The following is a 17,299-nucleotide window of genomic DNA, read 5'->3' on the forward strand; positions in this document are numbered from 1 at the left end:
TAAAATTTTCTAGATTAGATTCTCTGTAGAAACATTAATAACACAGGAAGGAAGCAACGTAAGAAGAACACCAACACATACAAAAACGTAATTCTCCATCTTTGGAGATGGCAGGTGTTGCCACCACTCACCATATGCTCAGAGGCACATGTTACCAAATTCTTCCAAGCTACACAGGAAGTGGATTGGACTGTGAAAGACCAACCCAAATTGTGTTTGCATTTTGACTAATTTGTAGGGCAGTCTAATCTCTCAGAGAGGAGGTCAGGTCTCCTGCTCCCCTGGTGCATTCACTACAGCTGCCCAATTTCCCTGCTTTTTAAAGTTTGATAGAAATATCTGTGGGCTGTAAGTACGTTCCTGAACCACAAGGGTTTTTTGCCTATTAGTGAATATAAATATAGATTTTCTTATATACTGCTGTTATGCCACTGAATGCTGATTGTTGATGTTATACCTTTAACCTTTTCTGATGTATCTCTTACGTTTTTTTACAATTCAGAAAATTCATTTTAGATTTCTATTAAGCCCTTTTCAGGCTCTCTTCCATCACATGATTATAATTATATAATTATAACCACCTGAGGAGAGTGGTACATCATTCACTGCCCCAACCCCACCATCACACCTTTGCTGCCTCCTCAGCATCCACATGGTTGGGGAAAAGAAAGATCTAAAGCGGGGAGCCTTCTGCATGCTTATAGGCTCCATATGCAGTTTACAGCACTGTGTGATCAGGGTTCTAAATCACATGGGGAGTCTGTGTATGCACAGTGTGTATTGCTCTGCTCTTCCCTTTATGCATCTGCACTTGTGTGAGGGGAAAATGCCTGAAGGGCTTCAGTGGCCCAGGGAACGGCAAAGTAGAGCATGCACTATGCACTATTAGAAGGAAGGAACTGGGCAGGCAAGGGATATCTGGAAGGTGGGAGACTGTGAGCCAAAGCGTTAAGAACAAGGTCTAGACCCTGGACCCTAACAGGAGAGTTCTGCCAGTTGTATGTGTGACATTTGCTGCAGTGTTGTGACCTGGTAACATGGAGGAGGGAACAGTGTCAGATAGAAGTGTGTGTGTGTGTGTGTGTGTGTGTGCGCGCACGTGTGTGTGTGTGTGTGTGCTGAGTTGATTTCATACATTGAGTTGAATTACGTTGTCAATTCTTTGGCTGCAGGATTCTAGTATTTTAATCGTCTATTTGACAACTGTATAAGGGAGGGAAAGGATAGGGAAAGTATATATTATGGCCTATGAACAAATGGGCCAAAATAGAAGAGGGCGGCCTTGTCAGAGAATAATTTACAGCAGCTGACGTTTGAAATGTATTGAAGGAGAAGTTAAAATTTAAGCTGGGAACTCAGCCCAGATTTGGGCATGAAGGGAATGCCTCAAAAGTGTCTGGGAAATGAACAGAGGCCCAGCAGATGAAATCAAAGTTAACAGGCTTTCTTCTACTTCTAGCCCAGAGCACTGACTAAAGTGGAGGTAACACTGCTGAAAAGATTAGAACAGCCAGGGAAATAAATGGGGCACATCATTGCACTGTCTTATGGACAACAAGGCCTTAACAAGGCAGCTGGGCGTAAGCTGGCAAGGCAAGGGTAGTATAATAGTGTTGGGAGTCTGGCTGCTGGGTTGCTGTTAATGAGTCTGTCACTATGGTTTTGCCTAGAGTGTCACCTGATGAAAGTCAGGGATTTGGCAAAAGATAGTTAATTTTTTTTTAATGGCTGTGGATGTTTCCTGAATGAGCAATCCACCTGCGAGGGGTAGCAGTTGTAGTATGCAGATGTTTTTGAATGGAGAGAGGCATGAATTAGCTGGGACTGGAGTTACAGCCATGGTACAAGTTGCTTTCTGGGGATCTGCTCCTTGCTGTAGATGTGCCTTTTTGTCACCACTTAATAAAGCATACATTACAAAGGCACCTTACATCTCCAGTGCTTTTTTATCCAAAAGGAAACGAGATCCTATAATGCTGCTTCTGGAACGTCTCATTATTTGGAAGTTGGGAGTATGCAATGCTGGTGTCGGTTGTGGCATATATTGTATCATTGAAGAGAAACTGTGAGGTGGTAAGTGAGCCAGCCCGAGATGGAGCAAATGACAGGTGCATCTTCAAGAAAATTAAAAGAAGTTACTAAAAATTTTCCTAGTAAGGTGCGTGAGGCCATGCATAGTTCTAATGTTTTTGATTTTTTCCCATTTTTTGGTTCCTTTTTTGGAGAGTAAAATTTTCCATGTTGTATATTTGTGTTACATATTGTATACCTTGTGGAACCCCTGGGTACGCTGGAATCTCTGTTTTGTTTGTGGATGACCCTGCTTGAATGGGGCCACTGAATATAGGCTTAGAGGGAATGATTACTCACAGACAGGGGTTGAACCCTTTTCTATCACCAGTTACAAATGTTTTAAAAGATAAAAGTCATGATGATCTACACGTGGCTCTTCATAAGTGGTACTATACACATGCATCAATGTGTAAACTAATCAGTGGTTGAACACGAATTAATTAGGTAAACAAACCTTTACTTGGAAGTGCATTGTACTGAAATTACTGAGATTCAGAGCTGCAACTTATAAAACACTTTTTGCATGCTGCAAGTTGTATGGTCTTATATGGGGAAGGGTTGCAGTTCAATGGTAGAGCATATGATTTGGATGTAGAAGGTCCCAGGTTTAATCCAGGAGACCAGGACATCTCCAGGTAGGATTGGGAAACAGCTCTGCTATTCAGTAGTGACAGTACTGAGCTAGATAGATGAATGGTCTGACGTAGTATAAAGCAGCTTCCTATGTTCTTGCTTATATCAGAACCCAGATATATGAGACCCCCCCCTCAATTGAAGCCAACCTCTGACTAGCTGACACTTCGATGGGATGAATGAAATGCTCAGTGAGCTCAAAGAAAGGAAAAGAACCCCTACTGAAATCAAGCACTCTTCTTGATTCATCACTCTTTTTATCCTAGAGGTATATGATCATGGGAACAACAGTAAGATTCAACTCTGGAAAGCAGAGGCATGGTATGGATATCCCAGCTAATGCGAGTTACCTGCAAATGACAGTGGCTCATTAGAGTGAACAACACAGTTAACTCCCAGAGTTTCCTGCTCCATAGACCGTAAGCAAACACTCTGCTATGGTAAGTCTTCATTACAATTATGGAAACAACCCACAACCCAGAAACACTAATGAGAACCTCTCAAGATGGAATCTGAGCAATGTATCTGTGTATATCCTGACATTTGATATTGTAACCCTGAAATGTGAAGCAGCATACGGGGTAACCCCAGTGTGGGCCGAAGAGTGAGTCATTTCGTGAGGGGAGACAACATTGTTTATAAATCATTGTTTCTTTGAAGTGGGGAAAAATGGAGAAAGAATCCCCTAGACAGAATTATGATTAACCATCTAATTGTTCTGCTGGTATGCTTGCTTTAGGGCTTTCCTTTGCTCCGTGCACATTAAGAATTTGTTTCTCAGTTTGCAATCCTTGCACCCAGATGATAGCAATTAAGAAAGGAGCCAACTGAGCAGTTGTGTATTTGTAATCCTAACACGTATTAGTCCTGTTTTCTTTATCCTTTTCAGTTGAATCTGATACTGGAGAAATGAGTTCCAGGAGTTGTTCTAATAGATATTCTTCAACTGTTCTACCTTACCAGCTGTGGCTGTGTGGATAAGGGAACACTATATAACTGAGAGGTTAATTCTGTGGAGCTAGTTGTTCAGTTTGTGTTATCTTGGATCACGGAAGACATGATTTTGGGGAGATACACTAATGGTGAATAATTCAGTGATTTCATATCCACATATTCCATGCCAGACTCAACCTGTCCTTATTCCAGCCATTGTACTTATTAGGCCACTCCACTGCAGGATATGATACAATCTGGTGGGAAGCGTAAAACAAAGCTGGATGGAGTGCAAAATCCCACTTTATAATTCTGTCATGCCTATGGGATACCAGCTTGGTTCACTTATAGTTTGAGTATTCTTTACTTGTGGTGTCTTACTAGGGTTGCCAGGTCAGAAGCATCCCAAACCCTGAGATTTCAGGGGCGGACCCTAGTGATGTCATGGGGAGTGGGCACTAGTGATGTCATAGGGGCAGACCCTAGTGATGTCATTAAGCATGATACATTAAGCATCAACCACAGTTGCCTGGAGCATACTACTCAAACAAACAAAAAAATCTCTGGTTGGAAATTAAGATAGAAATCTTAGCTATATGAGGGTGTTCCCAGATCCAAGTAACGGGATCATTCCTTCTCACCTGCTTAGACAGCCTGGCTAAGACACATTTAGTCTAGCCTACTTGTTTCTGGCAAGAAGCGTTTAAGTGCCCTCAGGCCAGCCCAGTCACCAGAAGGCCATTGTGAGGAAGAAAGCCTAATGTTGTGGAGATGTTAGATGGGAGCACTCAGGAGTAAAGATGGATGCCCTGAAGGCTGCAGTTCTAAACACACTTACTATGGGACTAAGCCCCATAGAACTCAACAGGACTTACGTCTGAGTAGATATTGTTACGATTGTGCTGTTGGTAAGGCTTGACTAGGGATCCTCTGCAAATATATTGATATCAAAGCAGGGTTGGCAACCCCCTGCCTGGAATGCCCTGCCTGCCTTTTAACGTGGCTGCTTCTAGCTTCCTTACAGACTTGACCCTTCACTGCAGAGAGAGGTTTGAGAAATGAGTAAAAGTTAAGAAGATTCTCTACTTTTTCCTGCCTACTCTGTGGGCTGCAATAAACTCACTTTGACAGCCAACCCAATTCCAGTGTGTAATAATTGACAGAGAAAACACACATGGTTTGGTCTACCTTCACAGGCAGTAGATTGGGAACAACAGCAATTGAAGTCAGTATGTGAATTCTCTTTTACCACTATCGGGCAAGAAACAAACTGTCATGCAAATAACAAGGTGCATCATTAGTGGGTTTAAGGGGGTTGAACAGAGAGCATGGAACCACTGTTGTTGCTTCATTGGATGTAAGGGAGTGAGGTCAGAGGTAAATGAAATGCAAATAGAAAAAGAAAGACAGTAAAGATTTCCTAAATGGTATACTAACCACAACAAGATTCCTATGAGTAAGACAGAAAACTCAGCGTCCCACAACCAGTCAGCGTTCCTAGCCAAAACAAAAAAATCCTGGCAGCCAGTCAGCCATGGTCACAGAAATCCCCATGCAGCACAACCTGAGTTGGGTGCTACCATTAGTGCAGAATGCTGCGGGACAATTGCTGACAATCGTCAGACCTTATAAGCACATACCTCTGCTCTGAAATCTGCACTGGTTGCTGATTTGCTACCAGGCCAAGTTCAAGGTGTGGTTTCCATGTTACGGATGACGCATAGTACTTGTTCTGCTCTTGTAAGAAATTGATCCTTTAGTGTGGCAGTACCTACACTTTGGAACTCCTTGCCTATTGACATTAGGCAGGCATCTTCATGGTACTCATTTTGGCACCTGCTAAAAACATTTTTGTTTAGGCAAGCCAACCCAGGGATGTAGAATGTTTTTTATGTTTTTATCTCATTGTTAGTTTTATTATTTTGAATGTTTTTAAATACCTGTCTTCTGTTTTTGCCAATAGCATTGGCTCTCCAGGATTCCAGGCAATAGTCTCTTCCAGAGATTGAATTTTGGACCTTTGCATGCAAAGCATGTACCCTATCACTGAGCGACAGCCCTTCCCCTGTTTAAAAAAGTATCTTTTAAAATTGTTCTTTTCAATTCACTAATGAATGCACAGCATACTGGGGCAGATCCACACTATGTATTTAAAGTACATTCAACGTACATTTGAAGCACATGAATCCCACCACAGAATCATGGGAAATGTAGTTTGTTAAAGGTGGTGGGAACTATAATTGTCAGGGGGAAACTACACTTCCCAGGATTCTTTGGGAGAAGTCATGTACTTTAAATGCGAGTGGGATGTGCTTTAAATGTATTGTGTGGATCTGCATTACTTCATACATTTTGCCTGCATATAAATCATTTTAATTAGATTTAAAAATGGAAATAAGCTACAAGGTTTAGTGGGTGACCATGGGCTATGCACCATCTCTCAGCCTAATCTGCCCCTCAGAGTGAAAATAACGGAGGGGAACCATGACCACCCCAAGGAAGAACGGCACACTTAAAATGTAGAGGAAATAATAATTTGTAAATAATAATTTACAACTATAATGTGAAATTAGATACATATCAAGACCTAGTATGAAGAAATATTTATATAAGCATGAGTGTCAAAGATGTTTATTATTTACACAACCTGTAAAGATATTTATAGTGCAATCCTATGCATGTTTACTCAGAAGCAAGTCACAATATGTTAAATGGGGCTTACTGAAACAGGGAAGCTTGCACAAGACTGCAATTTAGTCATAAGGAACTTCACTCACCCAATCCAAAAATCAGAATCATGCCACTTTAAGTTGTTTTGCAACTGTTTTTATTTGTTTTATGGTTATTGATTTTTAAATGGCTTTATTTCTTGTTGTGAGCTACCTTGGTTTCCAACCCTACCTCACAGGGTTCTTGGAAATATTTGATATAAACACACATTGGAGATGTAAAAATACCTACATCCCATATAATAGTTTATTGTCAAAACCAGTTAAAAATAAAATAAAGGTTTCTTACTTTTCCTTTTTTAAGTTCAGTTCTCCATATTTCCACATCAGTTTGTGTTTTTTTCCTTAAAGAAGTCATTATGAAAATTCATCACCATTTTAAAGCTAATGTCTCCTAATATGTGCATTTGTATGCAATTTTGCCTTTTTAAACAAATTATTGCAAAATAATTTCCCCTAATATAATGCATTTTTGTAAATTATTTTCCCTAATATATGCATTTCCTTGTACACTGTGTTGCATCTGCCCAGGCTGACCATTCCCTCTGGTCTTGGGATGGAGCACAACTGAGAAGGCTGTGGGTTTCAGGTGGGCTGGAGTATTCGCATGTCAGGCTGCTCAGGTAGGGGAAGGGCACTCTTGAAAGTGGAACCTTGCCACACTTTGATCAATTTACCCAATTACTGCACATTTGGCTGTCACCAGCTGTGGCACTTTGAAGAAGCAAAATGACAACAGGTATCTTAAATATACAATAACTCATCGAGTATCCATCATTGTGCATCTGAAATCTGACTCTGCATTTTAAGAACAGATTTTAAATTTATCACCAACCTTAATTATCTAGAGTAGTCTGAGGGACCATAGACAGCCACTCCACAGACAATGGATCCAGATAATTAGTTTTCAGCAAAATAAGGTTCATCTGATGCGCTTTTCTATAAAATCCCCTTCCAGTGCATAAATGACTACTACTGTTGTACTAGGTGCTAGAGAGCAATGTATGGTTTGTTTTATGGGAGCCACTTTATAAATGATATTTGTCTGATCATGGATCATGTAGGGAAAATACCATGTGTGAAGTGGCTACTGGGTTTAGTACTGAAGACCATGAAGAAGTTGGATTTTGGTTTTTGCTTCTTGTCTAGTATGTTTAATTATCTGTTTTAAATCAGTTTTAGCATCTATAAAATGGAAATGGACTGCCTTCAAGTTGATTCTGAGTTATGGCAACCCTATGAATAGGGTTTTAACGGTAAGCGGTATTCAGAGGTGGTGTACCATTGCCTTCCTCTGAGGCTGAGAAGCAGTGACTGGCCCAAGGTCACCCAGTGAGCTTCATGGCTATGTGGGGATTCAAACCTTGGTCTCCCAGGTTGTAGTCCAACACTCTAACCACTACGCCACACTGGCTTTCTTTAGCATCTATAAAGGAGACATAAAAGGAGACAATGTTGGACAAAAGCCTATAATTAAAACCACAGTCTCCAATATTACGCTGCTCTTTAAATATTGACATACAATACTTTATGAGCTATGCTAATGTCCTGGCATTTCCTGGCCGTTTCAGTGACTATTTTGGCTGAATTTGTAAATATTGACCCACTTCAGGACTACCTGTTTATGGGTATATTCATGTGGCTGTTTATCTTCTACTACAGAGTAATTTTCGTATCACTTCATGTAATGTGAGGTATTTAGTTTCCTATGAAAAGGTTCAAAGTGTGTGGCGGACATGGATTTACTGATTAGCTCGAGATAGGTCAGAATCTAGTTTTCTGCTAGCATTTAGTGGATGTTTAGGTTTGGATCAATTTTATGACTTTGTCCTTTTTGTATAAAAAGGGATTCAAACCAGAATGACAGGCCTGAAGTCACTCTCAACCTTCAAAAATTCTGGATTCAGATCTGAAGTCTGCAGATTGAATAAAAAGCTATGAACTCTTAATTTGGCAAAGCATTGTGAACTAAGAAAGTAGATGAGAAGTTAAATCCAATAAGCAAAATACAGCCATGTTGCAATACATGGAAAGGAAGGGGTTTGCACCAAGCACTTTTCAGATGCTAGTCAGGAATGGTATAAACTGTAAACTTCCTTTGGTAATCCCCAGTTCATTGTGATATACCGGTTCCCATGTTGTTATAGTCCCACTTAATTTAAAGCTGAATTAACCATAAATGTCTGTTTAAACAAGGTCCACCCAATCATGTCATGTTGCACCTTACAGCCAAAGAGTATCGAGATAAAGTGTATCCTGCTAACAAGATGAAATTTTGGATTATGGGCTCATCTTTCAGACTGAGCTAGGAGTCATCCAGACCAGCTTTAGACTGCCATAAGCTGTTTGCCTTATGCTCTCTCCCAAAGGCCAGAGGTATGCTATAGTCAACTGTTTTCACTCTCACAACAAATATAAATGTGCGTGAATAGCAAAATTGGACACCCCAAAACATGCATTTTATATCCTCTTGGAAAAGAAATGGAGATGTATCCTTAACATTCTTCACTGCAGTGCATAGCTGGGAAATGAAGAGGCAAGACAAGATGAAGTGTGGGTAAATCAAGGGCCATGTTTATTGAAATAAAGCCAATTAAATGCTTGATTGCATAATAAATGATTTGCAGAGACAGGTGTGGGACCTAACTCTTACACAATCGGGTGAGGACACCCGGCTATGGGAAAGGGGGTGGTCTAAGCCCAATCCCCTTCTCTGGGTCCCATCCCCACAGGGTGGTTAGGGAGGCCTTCCTGCTCCACCCCCGCTAGGGCTGCACAACTCTTGAGTACAGGTTAGCCCCAAAGGGCCGCATAACCTGGAAGGCAGGCCTCAGAACCCACCAATCACCTTTAAGGGTGCCTAAGGGTGGTCACCAAACCCTATCCTGTGAAATTCCCGCACCTATCCACCACAGAAGAGGACAAGCCTCAGCTTAGTCCCTCTTCCCCCACCTGCGACAAATAATTATGCGCAGGGCACTCTGCAGATCAGTCAAAAACAGATCAGTACCCAAGTCAGACATATGAACACCATCTGGTAAAGATCAGCCCTTCCACGCTTCACCTCCGGATAATGTATTACCTTGCCCTGCCAACCAGCAAGGGCGAGCCGGACTTCCCTATTTACCTTCCGACAAGCCTTGTTCAGGCCCCTGTGGTCAATCCCACCCCTCCAACTCCTCCTAGGGAGGATATTGGACCAGACAATTACGGTCCCAGGCCACCTCTGTCGTATGGCTGCAAAGTCTAGGCAAGCCTGAATGACAAGGGCTTTCCCCTTCAACAGTCCCAGGTCATTGCCTCCCAAATGTATCACCAAAACATGTGGGGGGTGCTGCACCATCAAAGCATCAAAAAGTGTTGGCAGGAGGTGTTCCCACAGCATGCCACTTCTACCCAGCCACTGGACCAAACCCAACTGGGTTCTGTGCCTGGTCTGTGATGCCCTCCTCTTGGACCAGAACACCATCTGTGGCCACATATGAGTACCTTGACTCTCTCCAGCACCCTCCAACCTGTTAAAACAGAAACAACAATTAACAATATGCTCAGCAGCACAATGGTTAAGGAGGGCCCTTAAATGGCCTACTGCCAGTGCCCCATTGCCTGCATGGCTGTGCTCCCACAGCCCAACATAGCTACTATAGAAGCCACACCCATCTTGAAAGAGTGCGTACTGAACTGGTTGGGATCCATCCCCAAACATGACAGTAATTAGAAGCTCCAGTCAGCCCCTCAAAGGGAGAGAGCGGTCACTGCACTCTATTATAATGTGAGTGGTAGTTTCCATAATATCCCATACTGGGTAATCTGCATTTTTATTATCCAAGCAGCCCTTGCTGGCTCACCATAACAGTAGATCAGTTGGGATTAGATATGGTATGTTCTGAATGTGGAAAGAACTGATGAAATGATCCCTAATAAATCATGGCCACAACAGTTTTGGACACAATGCACCATGTGCAAAGTCCATCCTTTCTACTTCTCAGGTGTGTTTGCTATTCCTGATACAAGTCTCGAAGATGGCTATTTGTGTTCCTCCCATCTCAGCAACTGGTCAAGTTACAGTGACAAGGCCCGCCTGCCAACGGACCAAAACTGAAACTTAGTCAAAGGCTGACCATCCTGGTGCCAAAATAACAACCCTCTAGACTTACCTCTAAGCCGCAAAAATGAGCCTAAAGCCCGGACTGGACACAGCCTGTGTACAGGGAAGAGGCCAAAGTGATGATCAAACCTCAGCCCCTCTGGTCAGTCTCTGACTTGCGCAACTGAATCCAAACACAGCTGCCACTTACCGAAACATCACCTCCTCCAAAGCCCGACCAGACCTGTCATTCCTAGAAAGGGGGCAAAGCAACTCTCCCACCCCCCCCCCAAAATGCTATAACAGCACTGCATGAAATAAGACTGCCTCAGAGCTAGAACTACACAAAGATACCCAAAGCCCATGAAAGCCCAACAGCCTCAGCCCATTCCACTGGTTATGCCTTTGCACATGTTATCCTGAAAAATAACCCCAAAACCCAAAGCCTCAGAGGCAACAGAGTGAATTTACACTCTGCCTCCAATAATATGTTCCATCACCAAAAGAAACCCAATTAAATTGCTCCAAAATTCCTGGTGCATCTAATGCTGGCCACCCTATGCTTCAACTCCCCTAACTTCACTGCTGGTAAACGGCAAGCTTGCACCACTGAGTCAAGCTCAATTCCCCAAAAAGGTAAGCATAGGTGAAGGGCCCTCAGTTTTTCCCATGGCCAAGGCACCCCTAGCTCAGCAGACACCAGTCAAAATACAGACATAGGTCAAAACACTGCTGTGAGCGAGCATAGGAGGGTACTCAAATGGACCCAGTACCCTACCCTCGGCTACTTCATTATCTATTTTCTCCTGCACCACTAACTCTATTCCAACTACTGACTTCTAATTCCCTGACATGTAAGGGCTATGCTCCCCAACAAATGAAATCCTAAAACCAAACAAAAAACTTTTATTTATTTATTTATTTATTGCATTTGTATACCACCCCATAGCCGAAGCTGTCTGGGTGGTTTACAACAATTAAAAACATTAAACACAAATATACAAATTTAAAAACACATTTTTAAAAAGCAATTTAAAAACACATGCTAAAATGCCTGAGAGAAGAAGAAAGTCTTGACCTGGCGCCAAAAAGACAACAGTGTTGGTGCCAGGAGCACCTCATCAGGGGGATCATTCCATAATTTGGGGGCCATCACTGAGAAGGCCCTCTCCCTTATTGCCATCCTCCAAGCTTCCCTCAGAGTAGGCACCCGGCGGAGGGCCTTTGATGCTGAGCGTACAGTGCATCTGCCCACCTAGGATACTGATGGAGCAAAGGCAAAACCCACAAATATTAATCAGTGTGGGACCCCTTACCTGAAGGCTGCCCGCCAGATCCGGGCTTTTTCCCCTTCTGAAAACCCTTAAACCCCTCAGCTCTAGAGCAGCTGGTAAAAGGATGAGAGCCAGTGCAGATAGAACACTCATCTCTAAATTTACACAGTTCCTGTTGCAAAAGCCCTTAGCACTGAATTCCCAATAGAGCAGGCAGGGTTGAATCTCCTGCCCCATGGACCCACAGGAAGGCGCCTCAGTTCCGACGCTCCTTCCTCAACCACTCCAAATCTCTCTCATGCTCCAATGCTGAGAAGCTGCCCCCCCAGATCCTCTCTCTCCCACCTTGTGTGCCGCCGAAACAGATAACCAGCCAAGGTCCAAAGCACCTAACGTGGCTTAGTGACCTGTTCCATCAAGGCCCAAAGCACCTAACATGGCCTAGCAACCTGCTCCGTCATCGCGTCAGGCCAGAAAGAGGCCGAGGGGAGGTGGAGCAGGGCTTAAATAGCCACCTTGCTCCACCCCCTATGTGACAGGCATACGTGGCCATGCCAGGCCCAAAAGGGGAGGGCTTTGAAGCCATGCCAGGTCTTCCCCAGCATGACTGCAAAGGCCCGCCATCGCCACAGCCCTTGGGTCTGACAATGGCGGGAATTCTAGAAATCTTAACAGTTCATAATATTCAAATGCCCAGTGGAAGAATAAAACATTTTGGGTAAGGATCAAAAGAAATAACCTGTAGCAATGCAGGCCAGACTGTACGATGACACAAATTATTTTATGAGTTACTGTGCTGGTGGGACTGTGTTGATTTTTCATGTTTTTCAGTGTCAAAAGTGAAATTTACATTTTAACTAAGGTATATTGCTGGATTAGTAGTTGTATGAAAAACTGATTTTTTAAAACTGTTTTCATGCAGTTTTATTTACCTCTATTTGAACCTTCAACTGCAGCAGTGACTACCATTGCAGGGGTCTAGACATCCAATCAGACGCTACACAGGAATTGGCAGTAACACTGTGATGTTATGCATGATATGATAACGTCATAAAAGTTTAGAAAATAATGTAATTTGAATCACTTAGCCCACACTCAATCAGATACTAGGTTATTATTTACTGAGGCTAGATTTAATGATGCCAATTAACAGAAGAGCAGCACCAAATTCAAAATATGAATGCAAATGAATGAAACATTTTTTGTGTGTATGGGGACGGGGGAGAGGAACAACTGCAGAAAAAGAAGTATTAAGCAAAAAAAGGAAAAGAGTGAGCAATTTTGGCTGGACTCTAGCCCATTGTTTTAGAAAATGCCCATATATGCATATTATAGTCTCTCAGGACTGAAGAGCAGGGAATTCATTATGTAATTAAAACACATCTTAAAATACATATTTACTAAAGAGCATTGTACAGCTGCAGCAGTCTTTCTTTCCTACTGTCCTTTAACTACCCTTTACTATTTTTGGCATATGTGGGGACATTTAGGACATAGTGAATGTGATAAGCCTGTGGAGTTCATGGAGTGAAGCCATGGCTGGCCAGAGATGGGATCCATGTGTGCCCGACATCACCAATGTGGTGACAAGGGAGTGACTCCGACACCACCACACATGTTGTGCTTAAAGATCAAAAAAGACAGTGTGTTCACTGAAGAAAATGTCCAGAATATCAGGAATAGAGGAAAAGAGTCCATAAAGCTAGGAATAAAAAGAGAAACCATGGGCAGGCATAAACTTGGACTAGACAAGATAAACAGATAGGCCTAGTAACCATTTTATGGAAGGTGTTCTGAATTACTTACTGTTGTTGTTATGTGCCCTCAGGTTGATTACAACTTATGGCAATTCTGTCTTCTCATTATGTGTCCAAAGTATGATGACCTTAGTTTCATCATTTTAGCTTGCAGTGATAGGTCTGGTTAAATTTGTTCTAACACCCACTTATTTCTTTTTCGCAGTCCATGGTATGCGCAAAGCTCTCCTCCAACACCACATTTCAAAGGAGTTGATTTTTCTCTTATCCGCCTTTTTCACTGTCCAACTTTCACATCCATACATAGAGATCGGAAATACCATGGTCTGAATGATCCTCACTTTAGTGTTCAGTGATACATCTTTGCATTTGAGGACCTTTTCTAGTTTTCTCATAGCTGCCGTCCCCAGTCCTAGCCTTCTTCTGATTTCTTGACTATTGTCTCCATTTTGGTTAATGACTGTGCCAAGGTATTGATAATCCCCAATAAGTTCAATGTCCTCATTGTCAATTTTAAAGTTACATAAATCTTCTGTTGTCATTACTTTAGTCTTCTTGACGTTCAGCGGTAATCCTGCTTTTGTGCTTTCCTCTTTTACTTTCAGCAGCATTCGTTTCAAATCATTACTGGTTTCTGCTAAGAGTATGCTGTCGTCTGCATATCTTATTGATATTTCTCCCTCCAATTTTCACACCTCTTCATCTTGGTACAATCCCGCTTTCCGTATGATATGTTCTGCATATAGATTAAACCAATAGGGCGATAAAATACACCCCTGTCTCACATCCTTTCCGATTGGGAACCAATCAGTTTCTCCATATCCTGTCCTTACAGTAGCCTCTTGTCCAGAGTATAGGTTGCGCATCAGGACAATCAGATGCTGTGGCACCCCCATTTTTTTTAAAGCATGCCATAGTTCTTCATGATCTACACAATCGAAGGCTTTGCTGTAATATATAAAGCACAGGGTGATTTCCTTCTAAAATTCCTTGTCTGTTCTATTATCCAACGTAAGTTTACAATATGATCTCTGGTGCCTCTTCCCTTTCTAAATCCAGCTTGGACCTCTGGCATTTCTCGCTCCATATATGGTAAGAGCCTTTGTTGTAGAATCTTGAGCATTACTTTACTTGCATGGGATATTAAGGCAATAGTTCAATAATTACTGCATTCCGTGGGATCCCCTTTCTTTGGAATTGGGATGTATAGTGAACGCTTCTAGTCTGTGGGCCATTGTTTAGTTTTCTATATTTGTTGACAAATTTTTGTCAAAATTTGGACAGATTCAGTCTCAGTAGCTTGTAGCAACTCTATCGGTATGCCATATATTCCTGGTGATTTGTTTCTTCCAAGTATTTTAAGAGCAGCTTTCAGCTCACATTCTAAAATTTCTGGTTGTTCATCATACGGTTCCTCCATGAATGAATCTGTCATCTTTGCATCTCTTTTATAGAGTTCTTCAGTGTATTGCTTCCATCTTTTTTTCCTTTCATCTCAGTCAGTCAGAGTGTTCTCCTGATGATTATTCAACATCCCTACTCTTGGTTTAAATTTCCCTTTCATTTCTCTAATCTCTTTGAATAGGGTTCTTGTTCTTCCCTTTTTGTTGTCCTCTTCTATTTCTATACAATAACTATTGTAATAGTTCCCTTTGTCCCTACGTACTTGTCGCTGTATTGTTGCATTTGGGGTTTTAACTGTGTTTCTATCTCCTTTTGCTTTTGCTTTCCTTCTCTCTTTAACCATTTTAAGAGTTTGTTCAGTCATCCATTGAGATCTTTCTCTCTTTTTAACTAGAGGTATTGTCTTTTTGCATTCTTCCCTGATAATGTCTCTGACTTCACTCCATAGTTCTTCTGGTTCTCTGTCAACTAAGTTTAAAGCCTCACGGACGAGATTTAATTTTGAAAAAAAGGGAGGGGGAGGGGAAGATATGTGGCTTTGTTCCAATCCAAAGCCAGGAGTAAGGGAGGAAGAGGATGTAATTTAAATTGTATTTTGGCATTATGATTGCTTTGTTGTTGTTCTTTAGCTTCACTCTGATTTTCGATATTACCAGTTCATGATCTGTACCGCAATCTACTCCTGGTCTTGTTTTCTCAGAAAGCATGGAACTTTTCCATCTTCTGCTACCAGTTATATAATCAGTTTGATTCCTATATTGACCATCTAGTAATGTCCATGTGTACAGCCGTCTTTTTGGTTGCTCAAAAAATGTGTTTGCGAGAAACAAATTATTGGCTTCACAGAATTCAATAAGTCTTTCTCCTGCTTCATTTCTATCTCTTAAGCCCCATTTCCCCGCAATTCCTAGTTCTTCACTGTTCCCTACATTTGTATTCCAGTCCCCCATGATTATCAGCACATCTTGTTTTGGTGTGTGATCAAGTTCTTCCTGTACTTCTGTGTAAAATCTCTCCAATTTCTCTTCTTCTGCCTTTGCCGTTGGAGTGTAGACTTGGATGATGGTTATGTTACTAGGTTTCCCGTTTAATCTCATTGATATCACTCGGTCAGACCTTGCATTGTAGCTACTAATTGCTTTTTTCTACATCACTTCTCACTATTAAAGCAACCCCGTTTCTTCTTAATTTCTCATAAAATATTTTGTAGTTGCCTGACTGAAAATGTCCCATTCCCATCCGTTTTAATTCACTCATGCCAAGTATTGTAATGTTGATTCACTCCATTTCTTGCTTGACAATTTCTAACTTTCCCTGGTTCATGCTTCTCACATTCCATGTTCCTATTGTGTGCGTCATACAACTCCGGACTCTCCTTTCGCATCTGTGCGCATCAGCCTCTGGGCTTCCATTTGGCTTTGACCCAGTGGTGTCATTAGTCACAGCGCTACTTGTGCTTGTCCTTTGTTCTTCCCCAGTAGCTTGGTGAGTGCCATCTGACCCGGGGTCTCATCTTCCAGCACTATCTCATGTTGCATTTTGGATACTCTGTTCATAGGGTTTTCATGGTAAGAGGTATTTAGAGGTGGTTTACTATTGCCTTCCTCTGAGTTTGGATGCATCTTAGTCTGGTGTCTCAGCTTTGACCATTGTGCCTTGGGTGCCCCTGCCAGGAGTCTAGCCGCTTGGTCAAGATTCCTGATGGCATTGCTCTCAGCTTCTTCAACACTCTCAACCCCCCTCAGCACATTAAGGTGTGCATCCTAGAGAGGGAGATTACTTATTACATAACATTTATTCTGCAGGAGAGTGAGTAAAATCACTTTCTTTAGTTCAGTTAATGAAGATAATCTGCATCGCAGTCTTTTATTAATTCAGTTTAGAGGTGAGGAAACCCCTCACCTTAATTTGGAATTGGTTTGGCAACTATAAGCTTTCTTTGAGAGCATTTTAGGGGGAAATGGTCCTTTTCCTTCAATTTCTCTCCTAGCTTGTAATGTTGGTGCATACATGCTGATTGTACCCTGTGTGCGTGTACCCTATTGTAGTCCTCCCTGATTATTATGGTTCCCAGAATCAGCCATGGTGAAAGTCTTTTGGAAATTCAAACCCCAACTCCTAAAGCAAAGATACCCAGGGACAAAATAACGGGTACAGCAACCACATAAAAATTTCCATGACACTTTAGAGAAATGACCCCCCAAAAGAAGATATTCATTCTCTCTCTGCATTTGTCTGTCTGTCTCTCTCTTATACATACACACCCTGCTTCATCGAGTGGGAGATCTGGTCAATGGTTCACAGGAATCATTCATCATCAATATATTTCATCAAGTGTAATGACAACCATTGAGAACATTTTAGTTCACACAGAAGTTGAGTCTGTAGTTCAGTTGTTTCACAGCAATC

At 41.9% G+C, this 17,299-nt stretch overlaps 1 long non-coding RNA gene across 1 annotated transcript in view; it reads left to right on the forward strand.

The window, feature by feature from the left end:
- The first annotated feature begins 2,978 nt into the window (after positions 1 to 2,978).
- The window catches only part of LOC133378274 (uncharacterized), a 34,857-nt gene continuing 20,536 nt past the window's right edge, over positions 2,979 to 17,299 (forward strand). The window contains exon 1 of the long non-coding RNA XR_009760925.1: positions 2,979 to 3,146. This is a non-coding gene — a long non-coding RNA (uncharacterized LOC133378274). The remainder of the gene's footprint in view (positions 3,147 to 17,299) is intronic.

This window comes from Rhineura floridana, chromosome 2 (assembly GCF_030035675.1).
Source record: "Rhineura floridana isolate rRhiFlo1 chromosome 2, rRhiFlo1.hap2, whole genome shotgun sequence".
Lineage (NCBI taxonomy): Eukaryota > Metazoa > Chordata > Lepidosauria > Squamata > Rhineuridae > Rhineura > Rhineura floridana.